Below are 16920 nucleotides of genomic sequence, written 5' to 3' on the forward strand. Positions count from 1 at the left end.
GTTAGGAACTGGTCCTGCTTTGAGCAAGGGATTGGACTAGATGACCTCCTGAGGTGTCTTCCAACCCTAATATTCTATGATTCTATGAACTGCAGTGGGTTTGCAGGTGGAAATGAGGACAGAAGAGCCACCACCATCAGAGGGCACACCCGCTGACCAGAGCTAACGGCCAACAGGAGGTGCCAGTGTGGTAAGTGACCGTCTGACAGGATTCAAAACCTCCCCAAAAATAAAATTGTATTTCCCCCTTTAAAAATGATGGTCTTACTCTTGTTTTTAAAAGGCTTGGTCTTTTTTGGCTCTCCCACCCCTTTAAAATATACATTCATTAGAAATATAGGACTAGGTCCTCACCTGTACTTACAGCCCTCGTTACACTGCAAGGGAATCACCAGGTTGCAACCTCTGGACATGGCAAAAAGTGGGGGAGATGGAACAGGAGTGCAGCTGCACTCCAGCTATCCCTTGCTGACAATTCAGCATCTAGGGCAACCATCTTTGCTTCCCCTTTGAATCCTGCACCAAGAAGAGCTCAGCTGGACCTGAGGATCCAGCCCATATGGTTCTGATTTTTCTCACTGCAGGAGAGAATGGAGCCAATGTTTAGATGTCCTGAATAAACATATGACAGCTGAAGAAACCTCAGCTGCAGCTCTCCTGGTCTCCAGATGAGAGGGGGCTTCTATATACACTTTTCATGAAGCCATATTTGATAAACTATTTAAACAGCTTTCTGATATGCTCCAAGAATTAGTATGGATGCATTAAAACTGCTGTGTTAGACCTGTGCTTAAACAATTTTCTGAGGTAGGATCTTAAGTTAGAAAACTTTTCTTTAAAAAACCCAACACCACATCATCTTACACAGTTTTGCCCCATTAGTATAACAGTGGCATTGTTGAGTTTTAGATTTATTGTTTCTTCATTACTCTCAGTTTAGCTTTCTTCAGTTTACAAGAAAGAACATGGTTATTCTGTCTGATGTTCAAATCTAACCTGGAATCTAAGACAAGATGGATTCTTTCTGGCTTGTGCATCACCACCAAAGATACTGAAGACCAAATTCTGCCCTCAGTTACACTGGCATAACTCTATTTTCCTCAGTGGAATTATGCAGGTATAAATGATAGGAGGATTTGGCTTTCCAGTTTGAAGTTAATGATTCTCTTGATGATGCATGACCCATAACATAATCTGACCCACTTTCCCACAGACCTGATGGCTCTGCAGAACTAACATTTATTTTAGTTACAGAAGTGGGCAGATGTGACTCTAAATGCATCCAGGGATCAATTCTGAATAAGGAGGAACCATTTTTATACAAGCAGCAGAGAGTCCTGTGGCACCTTATAGACTAACAGACGTTTTGGAGCATGAGCTTTCGTGGGTGAATACCCACTTCATCGGATGCACGCTCCAAAACGTCTGTTAATCTATAAGGTGTCACAGAACTCTCTGCTGCTTTTACAGATCCAGACTAACACGGCTACTCCTCCAATACATTTTTATACAGTCACTTTTCAGAGTAGAATTACATGGTTTCCACGCAAGTGCAGACAGCGCTTCAGGGCATCTGAAGATTCAAATCAATTCCCATTCCATCTCTGCTCTATTTAGGTGCTTATTTTAGCTCACAGGGACCCTGGGAGAGCTGCTGCTCAGGTTTCAGTATTGAGTTTTGATGTCACCATTCAGATTCTCCAAAGATTTATCAAAATCCTCCAGCAAAGAGTAGGAAATTGGTACCTGATATTTCTAGCATAAAATAAAATAGAGGGCTGTCTTTATTTACAGTCAAGAAGAACAAGGGCACACTTTTAGCCTTCGCAGTTCACCTTTAAAATGAAATTCAAGCCTGATATATATATTCTGACTTACCATGCCACAGTTTTACAGCAAGTTAAGAACTGCATTTGAGGAAGGCAATCCAATGTAAACCTATAATTCTACTTATAATCAATGCTTATGGTTGAGGGCAAATTTTTATAGTATTGCAAGGGAAACAGAAACAAAAAAGATCTTTAAGTAAGATCCTAAAACAAACTTTGTTTTCCTAACTTCCTTTTCATAGGTTCCCCATTCCGCAAATGCTTCTATTCATTTTAAAATAGGCAGAAGAGAGTAGGAGAGGGAAGAAGCATACTGTGGTTTTTCACTCGTTTTTTATTTTAAAGTGAATTTATTTTTGGTAGGAGATATTCAATAACAGAGTCTGGAGACTCAGATCCTTTGTTTATCCACAGAACAGGCATAGCACAGGAAGAGGCCAAGCAAATTATCTTGTTACCAGCTCAGATATGTCTAAATGACGTTCTGGAGAAATCAACTCTAGGAAGGAAGAGAGACATTCGTTTCTATGGCTTACTCGATATTTGAGTTCTCTGACAAGCGTGCCAACAAGGAGATCAGTAGTACCAAGCTGCCTTTATAACATATTGACCTATGTCCACCAATTCATTTCAGGTGGTTCAAACAACCTTCAAATATGAAGCCTTTTGACTACTGAAATAGCGAAGACCTTGAAATAAAAGGCTCTGTAGTTCTTTACCAGTTCCATAAGTAGCCAGTCTCCAATTTTTTTTTTAACTTTTGTGAACAATGATTATACGGTTATTATAAAAATTGATACAACTATCATTCCAGGAAGGCAGAGGGCATTTTTATTTTGCCTTCCGAGTACAAGTGTTAGTATGACAGTCAGGAATTCTTCATTGTATAATACTACATTCTGACAGTATATTTATGAGAAGGAATGGAGAGTTTTAAATAATTGCTCATACTTTCCCAAGGCGAGCACCAAAAGAAAAAATCACCTATGCCAAGCCAACAATCTGTTCCCACAAAAAGGGGAGGTTACAACAACCATAGTGTAAAGATCGGTGACAACCCTTCTATTCCACTGCAAACCATGTGAGCTACTTTTAAAAGGTTTTATGATAGTTTGCATAATTATGACCCAGTTCCCATTCATTGGTAGTTGCAGTTTTGGCCTGTTTCTTGTTACAAATGATGGGGAAACTGCTAATGGCCTGTGCTTAAACTACTCAATGGAGGGGTTTGATTGGTGTGGATTAGGGTTGGGAAATGCTGTCCTCCTAAATCATTTTTTAAGTAACTTCCCTCAGTATGGAGCTTGTATCTGTTTTAGATTCCTATCTAATTTTCTGCTCTTACTAATTAATAGCCCAGTTAAAAGCTCTCTTGGGGAATGGGGGATAGGGAGCAGGAAAACTTAATGTGTAATCCAATAATTTGGGTTAAATGTATAAGCCAACAATAGCAGACTGAATGTTTGCCAAAGGAGATTTTTGTCATCATCATCTTTGGCTAGTGTAATATTTTTACTACTTCATTGCTAATGGCAGTATAACAGCCTCCTGTCACTCAACCTGATATTACATTACCATCTGTCACTGGAAAAAACAGCCAAGGGTTTTAACATTATTTCTATTTTTCAAAATAGCTAAACTACAGATATCTGGCTGAATGAATTATTAGACACCCTAAACTGTCCTCTAGATTACTGAGACTTCGGTGCAGTTAAAAAAGGTTATTTGTGCTCCCGATAAAATAATCAGCAGACAAGTAAAATAAAAATGCTAAAAAGTTAAAAATCAATTGAAAATCTAACAGTGTATTATAATTAACTTGTTCAAGGTTTAGAAAAGGACTAGTTCCCAATCTCAAGGGATACACTTACACGAAAACTCAGCTTCATATAGTGACTACTTGAAAATACACACAATGTAGTTCTGAATTATTTTAATATGAATTAATTATTAATCAGTTATATTATATAATACAATTTATTTGTATACAGTATCTTGCCTATAAAACATTAGGGAAAATTTTCCTGCCAGTTAGAGTCTTTTATTTGTAAATAGGAATAATATTTAATATTGTTAGTCACTGACATAATAAATCCAATGAGTTCATTAACACATCCCTGCATTCATTCCCAGTAAAGTGGAACATTCATATTACCTGGCATGAGAAAATGCCATTGACAACTCTGCTACTTTCTACTAATGCCATATTTTGTATGAATAATCTAATCATAATAATTCTGACTGTAAACAGGACACACAGTTATATTTTACTTCTTCAAGGCTTTATTCTTGAATCATTTTAGGAAGGTCTAACAAAGATGGAAACTTAACCATTCAGTAAGTTACCAATTACAGCCTGTTCAATAATACATCCCATGCAACGTCCCTACATGAGCTGTTATTGCAGTCTGTTTGCAACAGACAGAAACAAATAAAGCCAAACAGCATGGTCATGCTACAGCTCTGTTAATGGCATCACTCTCACTAGTCTGTAATGTTAACTACAAATAATCACATACAAGGGTTACGTTTTAAAACCGTATTCAGAGAAGTTAACTCTGCCTTAACAACGAGCTCTTGCATCCTTACGGCATGCAAAGATCCTACCAGCCCTTTTAAGCTAAAGCAACACAACAGAAAGGGAAGCAAACATGCCAAACCTTTGCGCTCTGTAGCAAACGTCTCTTCCTTTCTCTACTGAATAAGCATCCTAATGCACTACACACTGCTGTTGTCTCTAAGGAAACAGAACTGTCACATGACCAAGGATCTCCTGTTCACAAGGTATTTCATTCTACAAAATATTTTTAAGCAAGATAAGGCCCTGCTAACAGCTCATTAAAATGTAACTACAGGGCTAAAGATTTTTATCAATCTATAATGTTTGAATGCTATTAAGGATGAAAAGCAATACAAAAACATAGTCTTTGTCTTATTAGCCAGAATCAGCACCGATAGCCGCAGGTACAAATGTAAAGTTGTTTTTTTCAATAAATCCAAACCATACCACATGTTCAAATTTACGCATCCTTCCTCTTAAACAAATTAGGAAGAGAGTTCAAAACTTACACTTCAACAATATATTATTTTTTCACAGGAAATATAAACATGAGATGGAAAAGACAGTCTGGGAAGTTCCATGTTGATATGCAGAAAGTGCTGGCTTCTATTGGGAGAGTACTTTCACCCTGGAGGCTCTTTAATTAAAGGCTGTCTAAGATAGTCACAGCATGAGCTACCTGAACGTAATAAAAATTTTTTAAAAAGGAGAATAAACTACACAAAGTTCTAGGTACTCAAATTATTGACACTTGGACATTTGGGTCTTCACTGTCCTCAATGACTCAGACTTTTTCGCATTTCAAGGAGATGACATAACTGCAGCAGCGGAAGAAAGTCTAACACCTTAATATTTACAGCATTAGTAAACTATCTTCCACTGACCACATGTAAACAGCTAAAAAGATCCACCCATATATTTCCCTCAGAGTGGAGGAGCTGCTGGTTCTTATTTCTAACAAAACTGAGACTCAGAAGCGTAGAGTGAGGAGTAAAAGAGAGAAAAGGATGTGAGAAAGCAAGAGAGATGCAAGAACAAAGGAGGAGTAGAAAGAAAATCGAAAGGACTGATTCAGAATGTAAGTATAGAGCTGCCACTAAAGCTACATTGTATCTAGAGAAGCACTTAGGTAAACTCATGTACACGAAATAATATGTAAATTAATATGTATTGTGCATCACTGGTATAAACAGGTTAACACTTGACTCCATCTAGACATTTATTTCAGTCACATAAAAATAGAAAAACTAAATGAAATAGAGAATGTCAAAGGATATAGGCTCTAAATGTGGCTTACATTAAAGTCTGTGCTACTCCCACCAGGGCTGGCTCCAGGCACCAGTACAGCAAGCAGGTGCTTGGGGTGGCCCATAAAAGGGGGCAGCACATCCAGTCTTCGGTGGCAAGTCCTTTGGTCCCCCTCAGAGGGAAGGACCTGCCGCCGAAATGCCACCGATTGTGCCTTTTTTTTTTTTCTGCCACTTGGGAAGGCAAAAGCGCTGGAGCTGGCCCTGACTACCACCAAAAACAAAATATAGTAACTACTTTTTTGGAGATAGTAGAAGAAACTATGTTTAGTGTCCCCCCTCTTCTGATTGTAGTAGAATGAAAATACAATAGAATTCAGAATTATGAACACTAGAGTTACGAACTGACCAATCAACCACACACCTTATTTGGAACTGGAAGTTCACAATCAGGCAGCAGCACAGACCAAACAAAGGCAAATTTCTTCTGCATAGTAAAGCTTCAAAGCTGTATTAAGTCAATGTTTAGTTGTAAACTTTTGAAAGATCAACCGTAACGTTTTGTTCAGCGTAACGAACATTTCAGAGTTATGAACAACCTCTATTCTCGAGGTATTCATAACTCTGAGATTCTGTTCTACTATTTCCACTACTTTGCTAGTGCACAATATGGTATGGTGCTACATATGTTCCAAAATTTGTTTGTAGATATATTTCATTTCAAGTCCATTGAAATCATATTTGGCAAAAAGGAAAAGGGTAAAAAATTAGTAGAAAAATGTGGTATTTTAATTGTGTAAGCTACAGAAAATGTTGTATTTGTCTATATATATCTAGATCAATATAGGTATATGCATATAAAGTTACAAACACTTAATATAATGGTGCCCCCATAGGGGCACATCTACTTTCAGCACCCTACCTGGATTTGGTGGCGGGTTACAATGGGTTATATATATAATGAAGGAGATATAGAACAACTTAGTAGCGCCTACTTAATTTTGCTGGATAATGCCATAATATTCTTCCATTGCACTCTCAGAACTGCAAATAAATATTAAACCAATATAAACTGATTTCTCTTCAGTGGAAAATCCGGTCTTCCTTCTAGCTCAGATTAGGTTGCCAACTTTCTAGTCGCACAAAAACAAACATCCTTGCCCCTTCCCCGAGGCCCTGCTCCCCGCTTACTCCTTCCCCCCTCCCTCTGTAGCTCACTCTCCCACACCCTCACTCACTCACTCATTTTCAACTGGCTGGACCAGGGGGTTGGGGCACGGGCGGGGGTGAGGGCTCCCTCTGGTGGTGCAGGCTCTGGGGTGGGGCCAGGGATGGGGGGGTTGGGGTGCAGGGGGTGCTCCAGGCTGGGGAGCTGGGTCAGAGGGGTTCCGGGTGCAGGAGGGGACTCTGGGCAGGGAGTTGTGGTACAGGGGGGAGATGGAGGGTCTGGCTGGGGGTGGTGGGATCTGCAGTAGGGCTGGGGATGAGGGGTTTGGGATGCAGGTGCTCTGGGCTGGGGCCAAGGGATTCAGAGTGCAAGAGAGGGTTCTGAGCTGGGGCAGGAGCGTGGGCTTCGGGAAGGAGTTTAGGTGTGGGATGGTGCTCAAGGCTGGGACAGAGGGTTGGAGTGCGGGCTCTGGGAGGTAGTTTGGGGGCAAGAGGGGGCTCAGGGCTGAGGCAGGGGGATGGAGTGTGGGCTCCAGGAGGGAGTTTGGGTGTGGGAAGGGGCTCATGCTGGGATAGGGGTTGGGGTGTGGGAGGGAGTGAGGGGTGCAGGCTCCGGGCTGTGCTTACTTCAGGTAGCTCCCAGAAACAGCCAGTATGTCTGTCAGCTCCTACGTAGTGGCCAGGCGGCTCTGTGTACTGCCCCTGTCCACAGTCATTGCCCCGCAGCTCTCATTGGCCACTGTTCCCAGCCAATGGGAGTTGCAAAGCCGGTGCTCAGGGCGGGGGCAGCATGTGGAGCCCTTCTGGCCACGCCTCTGTTTAGGTGCTGCAGGGACATGTTGCCACTTCCGGGGAGCCACGTAGAGCCAGGTAGGGAGCCTGCCAGCCCACACCAACCAGACTTTTAACAGTCCAGTCAGCACCAGACACCTGACAACCCTAGATCAGATTCAGTACAACATGCTGATGATACAGCAGCTATATGGCAATTGATAACCTAACATCAGCTGCTTAACCACTGAAAGCTAAACTTAAGAACATTGAAGGGCTCCAGCAGTCTTTAGATGCTGTAATAAAATTGTTTTAAATATTTAAATGTGTTGAATTCACAGGACACATTAAAGCTAGACTAAGAGGCAATTTATTGAATTTGCTAAGAGAAACACTCACCATTTCATTAAAATGCAGTTCAGAGTCTAAATATTTTAAGACCTCAAAAGTTTTTTGGCAACTATTACAAAGAATTTCCAGCTAGACCCATCACATCAGAAATTCACATCTGATGTGTTAGACTTGTGATGTGCCAACATATAATTTATCTGGTGAATATTAATTTATATTCATCAATAAGCAAAACTTAAATATACTGGCTTTGACTGTAGGTCCATTGTACTACAATTCTTCATCACTAGACTAGTCAGAGTGGCTTAAACTCAAGATTTATTTTAAACTGGATGAGTTTACTTTCTGTACCCCCACGGGAATCCAATCTAGGCTGTATTACTGAAAGAAAGAAGACAGTCTGATCTAGTGGAAACCTAAGCAACATCAATCACTTCAATTACATAGAAATGTATCTTTCTGTATTGTACAATCAGCACCTACGAATATCCATGAAAATACTGAAATCAAGTGATGCCATCTTAACACACTCTCCTGGGACAAATTATTATCAAACTTGCATTATTCTCTGCAATGAGGCAGTTTGGAGAGAAGGGGGAGCCAGAAGAGGGTGTTGAACTTTCTTGTGTTTCTCCATCTACCAAAAACTACCTCTCTGAGTCACTGATTGTCTTCAGCTTTTATCCTTGAATCTCTTCAAGTTAGTCTGTTATAGAAACTTAAATACACTCCTTTACTTCCTAATCCCTTCATGCTGAAAGTCCTCCATATTTCCCTTTCCCCTAATGACATATAAATTAATGTGCAAGAATGCTTCTGGCAACTATTACTGAACAAGTTAAAAAGGTTGCAGATGGCTTCTTTCACAGAAACTATTAAAAATGTAAGTATTCCCCTGGTATTTTCCATCAAGAACACCATGTGCATGTAAAGATTGTAATACACTGGCAGGATTTAATAAAGAGTACGCGTATTATCAGAACATGCCAGCCAACAAAGGTCAAGACAGAGATTACTAATACTTTGTTTGTAGAAGGAATCCCCCATACACATTAGACCTAACCTCTGGAAACTGCCTCAGGCCCTGTTGCAATAATTGGGCTTACAAATTTACCCTAATTGTGAGCTGAAGTGTAGAATATGAGTGTAAATTCACAAAAGTCACAATAACCCTTAACAACAAATGTTGATGAGAAAAGATGCAGAAAACACAGCAAAACTAAATTAGTCCAAACAACAAAGCCTATAATATAACTCAAGGACTGTGTTAACATCATGCCTAGTAAACAAGAAAAGTGTGAGAGTGGAAATCAATAAAGTCAAGCCTGAACTTAAGAACCTCTAAGGAAGGAGATTCCACCAGCTCCCTAGGTAACCCATTCCAGTGCTTCACCACCCTCCTAGTGAAATAGTGTTTCCTGATATCCAGCCAAGACCTCCCCCACTGCAACCTGAGACCATTACTCCTTGTTCTGTCATCTGCCACCACTGACAACAGTCTAGCTCCATCCTCTTTGGAACCCCCTTTCAGGTAGTTGAAAGTAGCTATCAAATCCCCCTCTCACTCTTCTCTTCTGCAGACTAAACAATCCCAGTTCCCTCAGCCTCTCCTCATAAGTCATGTGCTTCAGCCCCCTAATCATTTCTGTTACCCTCTGCTGGACTCTTTCCAATTTTTCCACATCCTCCATGTAGTGTGGGGCCCAAAGCTGGACACAGTACTCCAGATGAGGCATCACCAATGTCGAATAGAGGGGAATGATCACATCCCTCGATCCGCTGGCAATGCCCCTACTTATACAGTCCAAAATGCCATTAGCATTCTTGGCAACAAGGGCACAATGTTGACTCATATCCAGCTTCTCGTCTGCTGTAACCCCTAGGTCCTTTTCTGCAGAACTGCTGCCTAGCTACACCATCAAAATTGGTGTGTCGGGTATTAAGCCTAATTGGTAGACAAAATAATGAGAGGCTTGTCTATTCAATCCAACACTCTCTCGGGGTTCTTAAAAAAACTTTACAACGATAATTAGCAGAGGGAAAAGCTGCAACTACTGTAACACTGGCTGACTAAAAGATATAAAAGGGGAAGAAGCAAGCTTCACCCACCTGGGCTGCCAATCCCACCATCTCTGTCCTAAACCTGAAAGATCTCCTGACCAGATTGGGCCAGAGAAAGGGAGCTAAATGACATTGCCACCTCCACCAGCTCTGGGTAAGTCTCAAACAAACACCCCACCTGGAATGTGAGACTTCGTCTTCCCCCACCCCCTGGGCCGGCGCTACCATTTAGGCAGCCTAGGCAATCGCCTAGGGCGCCAGAAGAATTGGTGGGCGCCGTTTTGCTGGAGGGGGCGGCAGGTGGCTCCGGTGGAGCTGCCGCAGTGGTGCCTGCGGAGGGTCCGCTGGTCCGCGGCTCCGGTGGACCGCCCGCAGGCATGACTGCAGCAGCTCCACCGGAGCCGCGGAGCACTGGACCCTCCGCAGGCACCACTGCGGCAGCTCCACCGGAGCCGTGGGACCAGCGCACGGGGCAGCGAAATTGCCGTGCGCCTAGGGCGCTAAAACCCCTAGCGCTGGTCCTGCCCACCCCCGGTGTCCTTTCCTTACCCCATCTAATTTCTTCTCTTTCACATCTCCCTTCTTTTGCCTTCTGTATAATAAATCTGGCTTATCTGGCCAAGACTGCATATTTTGCCACACTGTTGTGAGCCTGTGAGGCAACTAAAAGCAATGCCCTAAACAACCCACTGCTGGTACAAGTTTCCCAGCTGTCGGAATGGCTGGGCCTGTGTTTTGCCAGCGGTGAAGCTGCAAGTGAAAGTCAACACCAGAGAGAGAAGTTGCATTTTCTGTCTTTATTGTTCTTTTTTTCTCCCCTTGTGTTTGTTTTTCTTGTTTGCCTTCTGAAGAAACAGGATCAGATTTTAACAGCAGCAATAACAACAGCTCCCTCCTCCTCCCCCCCCAAAAAAGGCTAGTTACAACTATCTTTAATACCCTCTAAAAGATTGTCAAACAAAGGGTGTTTTCCTTCTAAAAGCTCTCTCCAGCTAGAGGAAAAGGGAACAAGGGGTTTTGTTAAAAGTCGTACTAAATATTTTACACATCAAATGCTTTAACTGTTTTTCCTTCTTTTCTGCATCTTTAATAAAAAGCTAAACAAGATTTTTAATGGTGTATTTGCCATGCTACCAAGAAGGCTGAGCTTTCTGTATACCAAACCTGAACCTTGTTTAAAACTGTTTAATGCTGAGCAGTGACTGGGTTATATTAACATCCTTTGGCCCCTATATTCCATCTGAATTAATATAATAGGCCTTATTGAGATGCTTGCAAAGGATGTCTTCAAAACATATCTGTTCATATCCAATATACCAGATGCATAAAAAAGTAGCTTCAGGCCAGGATGAGGTACAGAAACAGCATATGTAGTGCTGATCTCTTATCCCTAGATAAGGAGCAAATATCCATTTTCTTGCTCTGGGACCACACTGCAGCAACTTGACAATGTCAGAGGATACTATTTTCCTGAAAAGGCGGCAAACAAAGGTCCAAAGAAATACTGTGAATTTATTTGAATCTCATTCTCCAGGACCACATTTACAAGGTAGAAATGAGAAACTGCACCTCTCCCACCAGACCTTTTCCTTCAGGAGTGCCACAAGGATCTGTTCTTTTTATTGTCCTAGTCAGTATTTACCATGTGCAATATCCTTGAGGACTATTGTATTCACTTTATGAAGGTTATCTGTACAAGTATTGTGGGCTAGCACTGTATTTTACTCCAGGGGGGAGGGTGACAGTAGGCCCTCCAGGAACTAAATAACACTGGGGTTCAGAGGCAGAAGGAGGGTATAATTACTTCTGGGGCAGGTAAGGACAGCTCCAGAGAAGTACCATCCCTAAGGAGCACTGCATAAACTGGTTCAGATCGGGAGGCCAAAGAAGATAAAGAAAGGATTTTTGGTATAAAAGGCTGAGTTTAACCTGACTGAGCAGCCTTCATTTTGACCCATCAAAAGAACCTTTTGTTCAAGGGGGAAGGCAGGGTGGGGTATCTCTGAGAAAGAGTTGGCAGTCCTGGGACCTACCAGCTTCTACATAGGAGTCATGGATGCCACTGATAAGCTTAAAAATGTATGTAGACCTTTTATTGTTTTACTGAACTGTAGGGTGTGGTCCAAAGAGATTATGTTAAGCACCCAATGGTCCGAGCTTAGCCGTGACTAGGCTGACTGGAAGGGGTGCAGGTGGTTGAGGAAAGAATGAAAAGGTGGATCCTGGGATGTGACTGGGGCACTGTCCTTGAGCGCACCCTCAAAATGCCTGTCTCTGGCTTCCCTGGTGTCTTAAAGGGCCAGGCTGAGCAGGCGAACAAGGGGCATTGTCATTTAAACTCCTTGTCTCTGTCCTTTTTTACTACAGCCCCCCAGGACCTAGGCAGAGGAGGTGGAAGAGACGGAGGACAGAGCTGCTTCCTAGCTTGCTGAGGAGTATGAGGGCCCAGGGAGCGGAGGGTGGCACAGGAGTCTTTAAGGTCATGCAGCCTTGCATCCATGAGCTTGGAGAAGAGTTCTGCTTCCTCAAACGGGAGCTCCAGGAGAGTGGACTGCATCTCCTGGGATAACCCTGAGGACTGCAGCCAAGAGCTGCACCTCATTACCACCACAGAGGCAACAATCCTGGCCGCCCACTCAGAAGCATCCCAGGCCATCTGGAGGGCACCTTTCGCCACTGCTTTGCCCTCCTCCACTAAAGCAGTGAACTCCTGGGTGCTGTCCTGTGAGAGGGCCTCCTTGAATTTACTAAGGGAGCCCCGCAGATTAAAATTGTACCTGACTAACTGGACTTAGTGGTTAAACACCTGAAATTGCAGACTGGCCATCGAATAAATCTTTCTGCCAAAAAAATTCAGTCTCTTGGCATCTGGCCCTGCTTGTCCTTCCCGTTAACTGCGGATACAACCAGTGACCCAGCTGGTGGGTGCTTATAGTGGCATTCAAACCCCTTTGTGGGGATGTAGTACTTCTTTTCCTTTTTTAGAAGTGGGTGGAATGGAAGAGGGGGCCTGTCACAGCATTTTTGCAATTTTAAGGACTGCTAGGTGGACAGGCAGTGCCATATGGGCCAGCGTGGTGAAAGATAGGACATTGAAAAGGTCATCTGTTTGCTCTGCCAACTCCTCAATTTCCAGATTTAAGTTGGCAGCCACCCTTTTAAGGACTGCTTGGTGCTCTTTAAAAGTTGTTGGGGTGTGTGGAGGGGACATGGTCAGTCTGGGCGGGCCCTGCCATTGCTTTGTCTAGTGATGAAGATGACGAGTGCATTGCAGGGGGAGGGGCGAGTGCCCCTTCTCCTTCTGGGAACGGCTCCTTAGACACTGGAGACTGTTATGTTGCCCCTGCATCAGATTCTGCACCATGCTCCGACTCCGGTGTCAGCGGGGCTGGGGGCAGTTTTTCCAAGATGGCCAGAGAGGAGTGGCAGGAGTATGGAACCGACATCATCAGTATGCCACATGGGTTCCAACAGGCATAAGAAAAAGGTCTCCCTGGCACCATCGAAGGAGGAGAAGGGGGCTTTGAGTAAAGGACCTAGTTCAGGCCATGTGTCCCCTCCCTCACCCAAGCTTCAGGAGGCACAGCCAGGGATCTGCCTCTGATTCCCGGAAGCGGCAGGGGATCTGGCTCCTCCTAGGGCCTTCATCGCCTGAAGCGGCACAGGCCACCAAAGAGCTCGTGGCCTGTGCCACATGGCAGAGGGGTATTGCTGGCACATGATGGCATATATCATGTTGATAGATGTGCAGGTGAACGAGCCCCTGATGGCGTGGCTGATGTGATTAGGTCCTATGATGGTGTCACTTGAATAGATATGTGGACAGAGCTGGCATCGGGCTTTGTTGCAAGGATAGATTCCTGGGTTAGTGTTTTTGTTGTGTGGTGTTTGGTTGCTGGTGAGTATGTGCTTCAGGTTGGGGGGCTGTCTGTAAGCAAGGACTGGCCTGTGTCCCAAGATCTGTGAGAGTGAGGGATCATCTTTAAGGATAGGTTGTAGATCTCTGATAATGCGCTGGAGAGGTTTTAGTTGGGGGCTGTAGATAATGGCTAGTGGCATTCTGTTATTTTCTTTGTTGGGCCTGTCCTGTAGTAGGTGCCTTCTGGGTACTCTTCTGGCTCTGTCCATCTGTTTTTTCACTTCAGCAGCACTTCAGTAGATTTAAGAATGAAGGTGGCAATTTTGCAACAAAGCAACTTCAAAAACAGACTCCAAAGAGAGACTGCTGAACTCGAATTAATATGCAAATTAGATGCAATTAACTCAGGCCTAAACAGAGTCTGGGAATGGTTGGGTCATTACACTAATTGAATCTATTTCCCTATGTTAAGTTCTCCTCACACCTTCTATGGGTCATCTTAATTATCACTTCAAAAGTTGTTTTTCTCCTGCTGATGATAGCTCATCTCAATTGATTAGACTCTTCCTGTTGGTATGCACACTTCCACCTTTTCATGTTCTCTGTATGTATAAACATCTCCTGTCTGTGTGTTCCATTCTGTGCATCTGAAGAAGTGAGCTGTAGCTCACGAAAGCTCATGTGGAAATAAATGTGTTAGTCTCTAGGGTGCCAAAAGTACTCCTGTTCTTTTTGCGGATACAGACTAACGTGGCTGCTACTCTGAAAGAAATCTCTGATTTATTTACATCCAACAGCCATTGAGGGGAAACCCAACATTAGACACGAAGGGAATATTAAAAAATGCCGACAATTTTTTGTCTGGTCAGTTTTAGCTCTCATAGAATAGCAGGGTTGGAAGAGACCTCAGGAGGTATCTAGTCCAACCTCCTGCTCAAATCAGGACCAATCACCAGACTGATTTCTACCACAGTTCCCTAAATGGCCCCCTCAAGGATTGAACGTACAGCCCTGGGTTTAGCAGGCCAATGCTCAAACCACTGAGCTATCCCTCCCTTCAAAAGGTGGCTGCTTCAGTAACACAAAGCCCTCTGCAAACTTACTGGGGCACTGGTTCCATATTAACAGTTAGCAAAATCACACACCCTGAATCCAAAAGCATCTGGGAGTTCAACACGTGTCTCCCAATAAAGTATTATCAAATGATGCAAGAGGATAACTTCAAAGTCTTACAGCTACTGTTCTTTGATGTATGAGCGCAGTGTAGTAGCCGTGTTGGTCCCAGAATATTAGAGAGACAAGGTGAGACAGACAATATTTTTTTATTGGACCAACTTCTGTTGGTGAAGGCATATAGTGTATCTTTGATGCATAGAGTTGTTTCCAACAACCAGACCCAGCCCTCCCATTTATTGCTAAGGGCATCTTTTAACCCTTCTGCATCACTTCTGGCTGCCACAGATATAAATACAACACATGTTAAGAATTCAGAGACAACTAAATCTTTTAGAACTTTGCTGTCCAGTTAAATAATGATGGTACAATTTAAACAGTGATTCTGTCAAAGGGCCTGAAAATGCTCTTTAAAAAAAAAGTCTAACAGCTTCCAATGTTTGCTATTATATATGGAAACTAATTAAACTGCTGAAACCAGGACAAACACACATTTTGATGTTCTGAAGGTTATTCTGAAAATCTTCAAAAGGAACTCTTATGTATAATACTATTTTAGAAACATCCTACAGTATTTTAAAACTAGTCACTTTACCTTTTAGAAGACTTATCACAATTTTCTTCCCACTGAGTGTTTTAAAGTTGAAGAGATTTTTGATGAGAGATGCTTTTGACAGAGCTAATATTCTGCAGACTGGCAGCAGAAACTAAGAGGGGACAGTTAAAGGAAAAATGGAGCTTTACTGAGGTATAAAGCTTTCAATTCCTTTTCAAATATTTTGAGATATAACTCAAAACATCTTTATTCACACATCATTCTCTATTTCCAATCTCTGTTTTCATTCTCTATTGGCCTCTCGTACCAAAGAACATTTCCACAATTTCAGTCTGTAGATCTCAATATCAATTAATGAAGTTTTCCATCCTTCTCTCTCTCCCCAACAGAAAGCGATGTCCTAACCTCTAACACTACATACTGTATAAATGGGGGAACTGATCTATGCTTAAAGAAAACTGTTCAGCTTGAAGGAGGGCATTCATTTAGTCCCTGCCCACCAACTTGTGGAAGGCAAGCTTGATATCGTAGGACCTCCAATGACACGCAAAATGGGAACCTCACTTCTAAGAGCCTTTGTGGGTCAAAAATACTCACCTGTGGACCTGGGTGGTGCATAGGAGCACTGAGTGTCTCAAACCAACTTCCTAATGTTGGAAGGACTGGGGCTTTCCCTCCTTGAGGCAATAAGGGAAAAGTGTGTCTAACAGGAGTTGTAGGCATCAACAAAATGTTCATTTTGTTGATAGAAAAAAAACATACTTTCCTTTTACAATGGAGATGCAGGGCAAAGTTGTAATCTGGCTATTATCTGATGTCCCGTTCTTCCTTATTATACTGCTTTATATACCTATCAATTCAGTCTAGAAATTGAGTTTGACATTGTTTCCAGCAAACTGGCTGTTTAAAGAGTTACCTAAAGAACAGAGGATCAGCTTGATTGTTTTAAAAGCAAAAATGTCCTAGTTAAATGTAAATTCTGCATAAGCTGCTTATAAAAAAAATAACTGAGATGATCCTGTTTGTTCTTAGCCCCAGTATCAGGAAATGACATGAGGCTGATCAGCTCACCACAGGGATTCGAGTGTGAGACTTAATGCTATTTCTTGACAAAAGGCTCTGCGGGTCTTTTAATAAAATATTGTAGATGATTCTCCCTTACATATTAAAAAAGCAGGTAGGATCTTGATCAAGAGCTGTGGTAAAAGTACTCATCTGCAGGATAGGAACACATCAGCTATATTGCCAATAGAAAAGAGGAATTTTATTTCATCTGACAATTTAAAAACAATTTATTGGATTTTTTTCCCCAAAAAAACTCTCGGGCAGCGGTAGAGTGAAATTAA

General features: G+C 42.5%; 1 protein-coding gene across 12 annotated transcripts in view; it reads right to left on the minus strand.

Annotated features, from left to right (window-relative positions):
* The window catches only part of DTNB (dystrobrevin beta), a 361761-nt gene that overhangs the window by 172540 nt on the left and 172301 nt on the right, over nucleotides 1-16920 (minus strand). The gene's annotated exons all lie outside the window — the stretch shown is intronic.

Source organism: Gopherus evgoodei, chromosome 3 (assembly GCF_007399415.2).
Source record: "Gopherus evgoodei ecotype Sinaloan lineage chromosome 3, rGopEvg1_v1.p, whole genome shotgun sequence".
Classification (NCBI taxonomy): domain Eukaryota; kingdom Metazoa; phylum Chordata; order Testudines; family Testudinidae; genus Gopherus; species Gopherus evgoodei.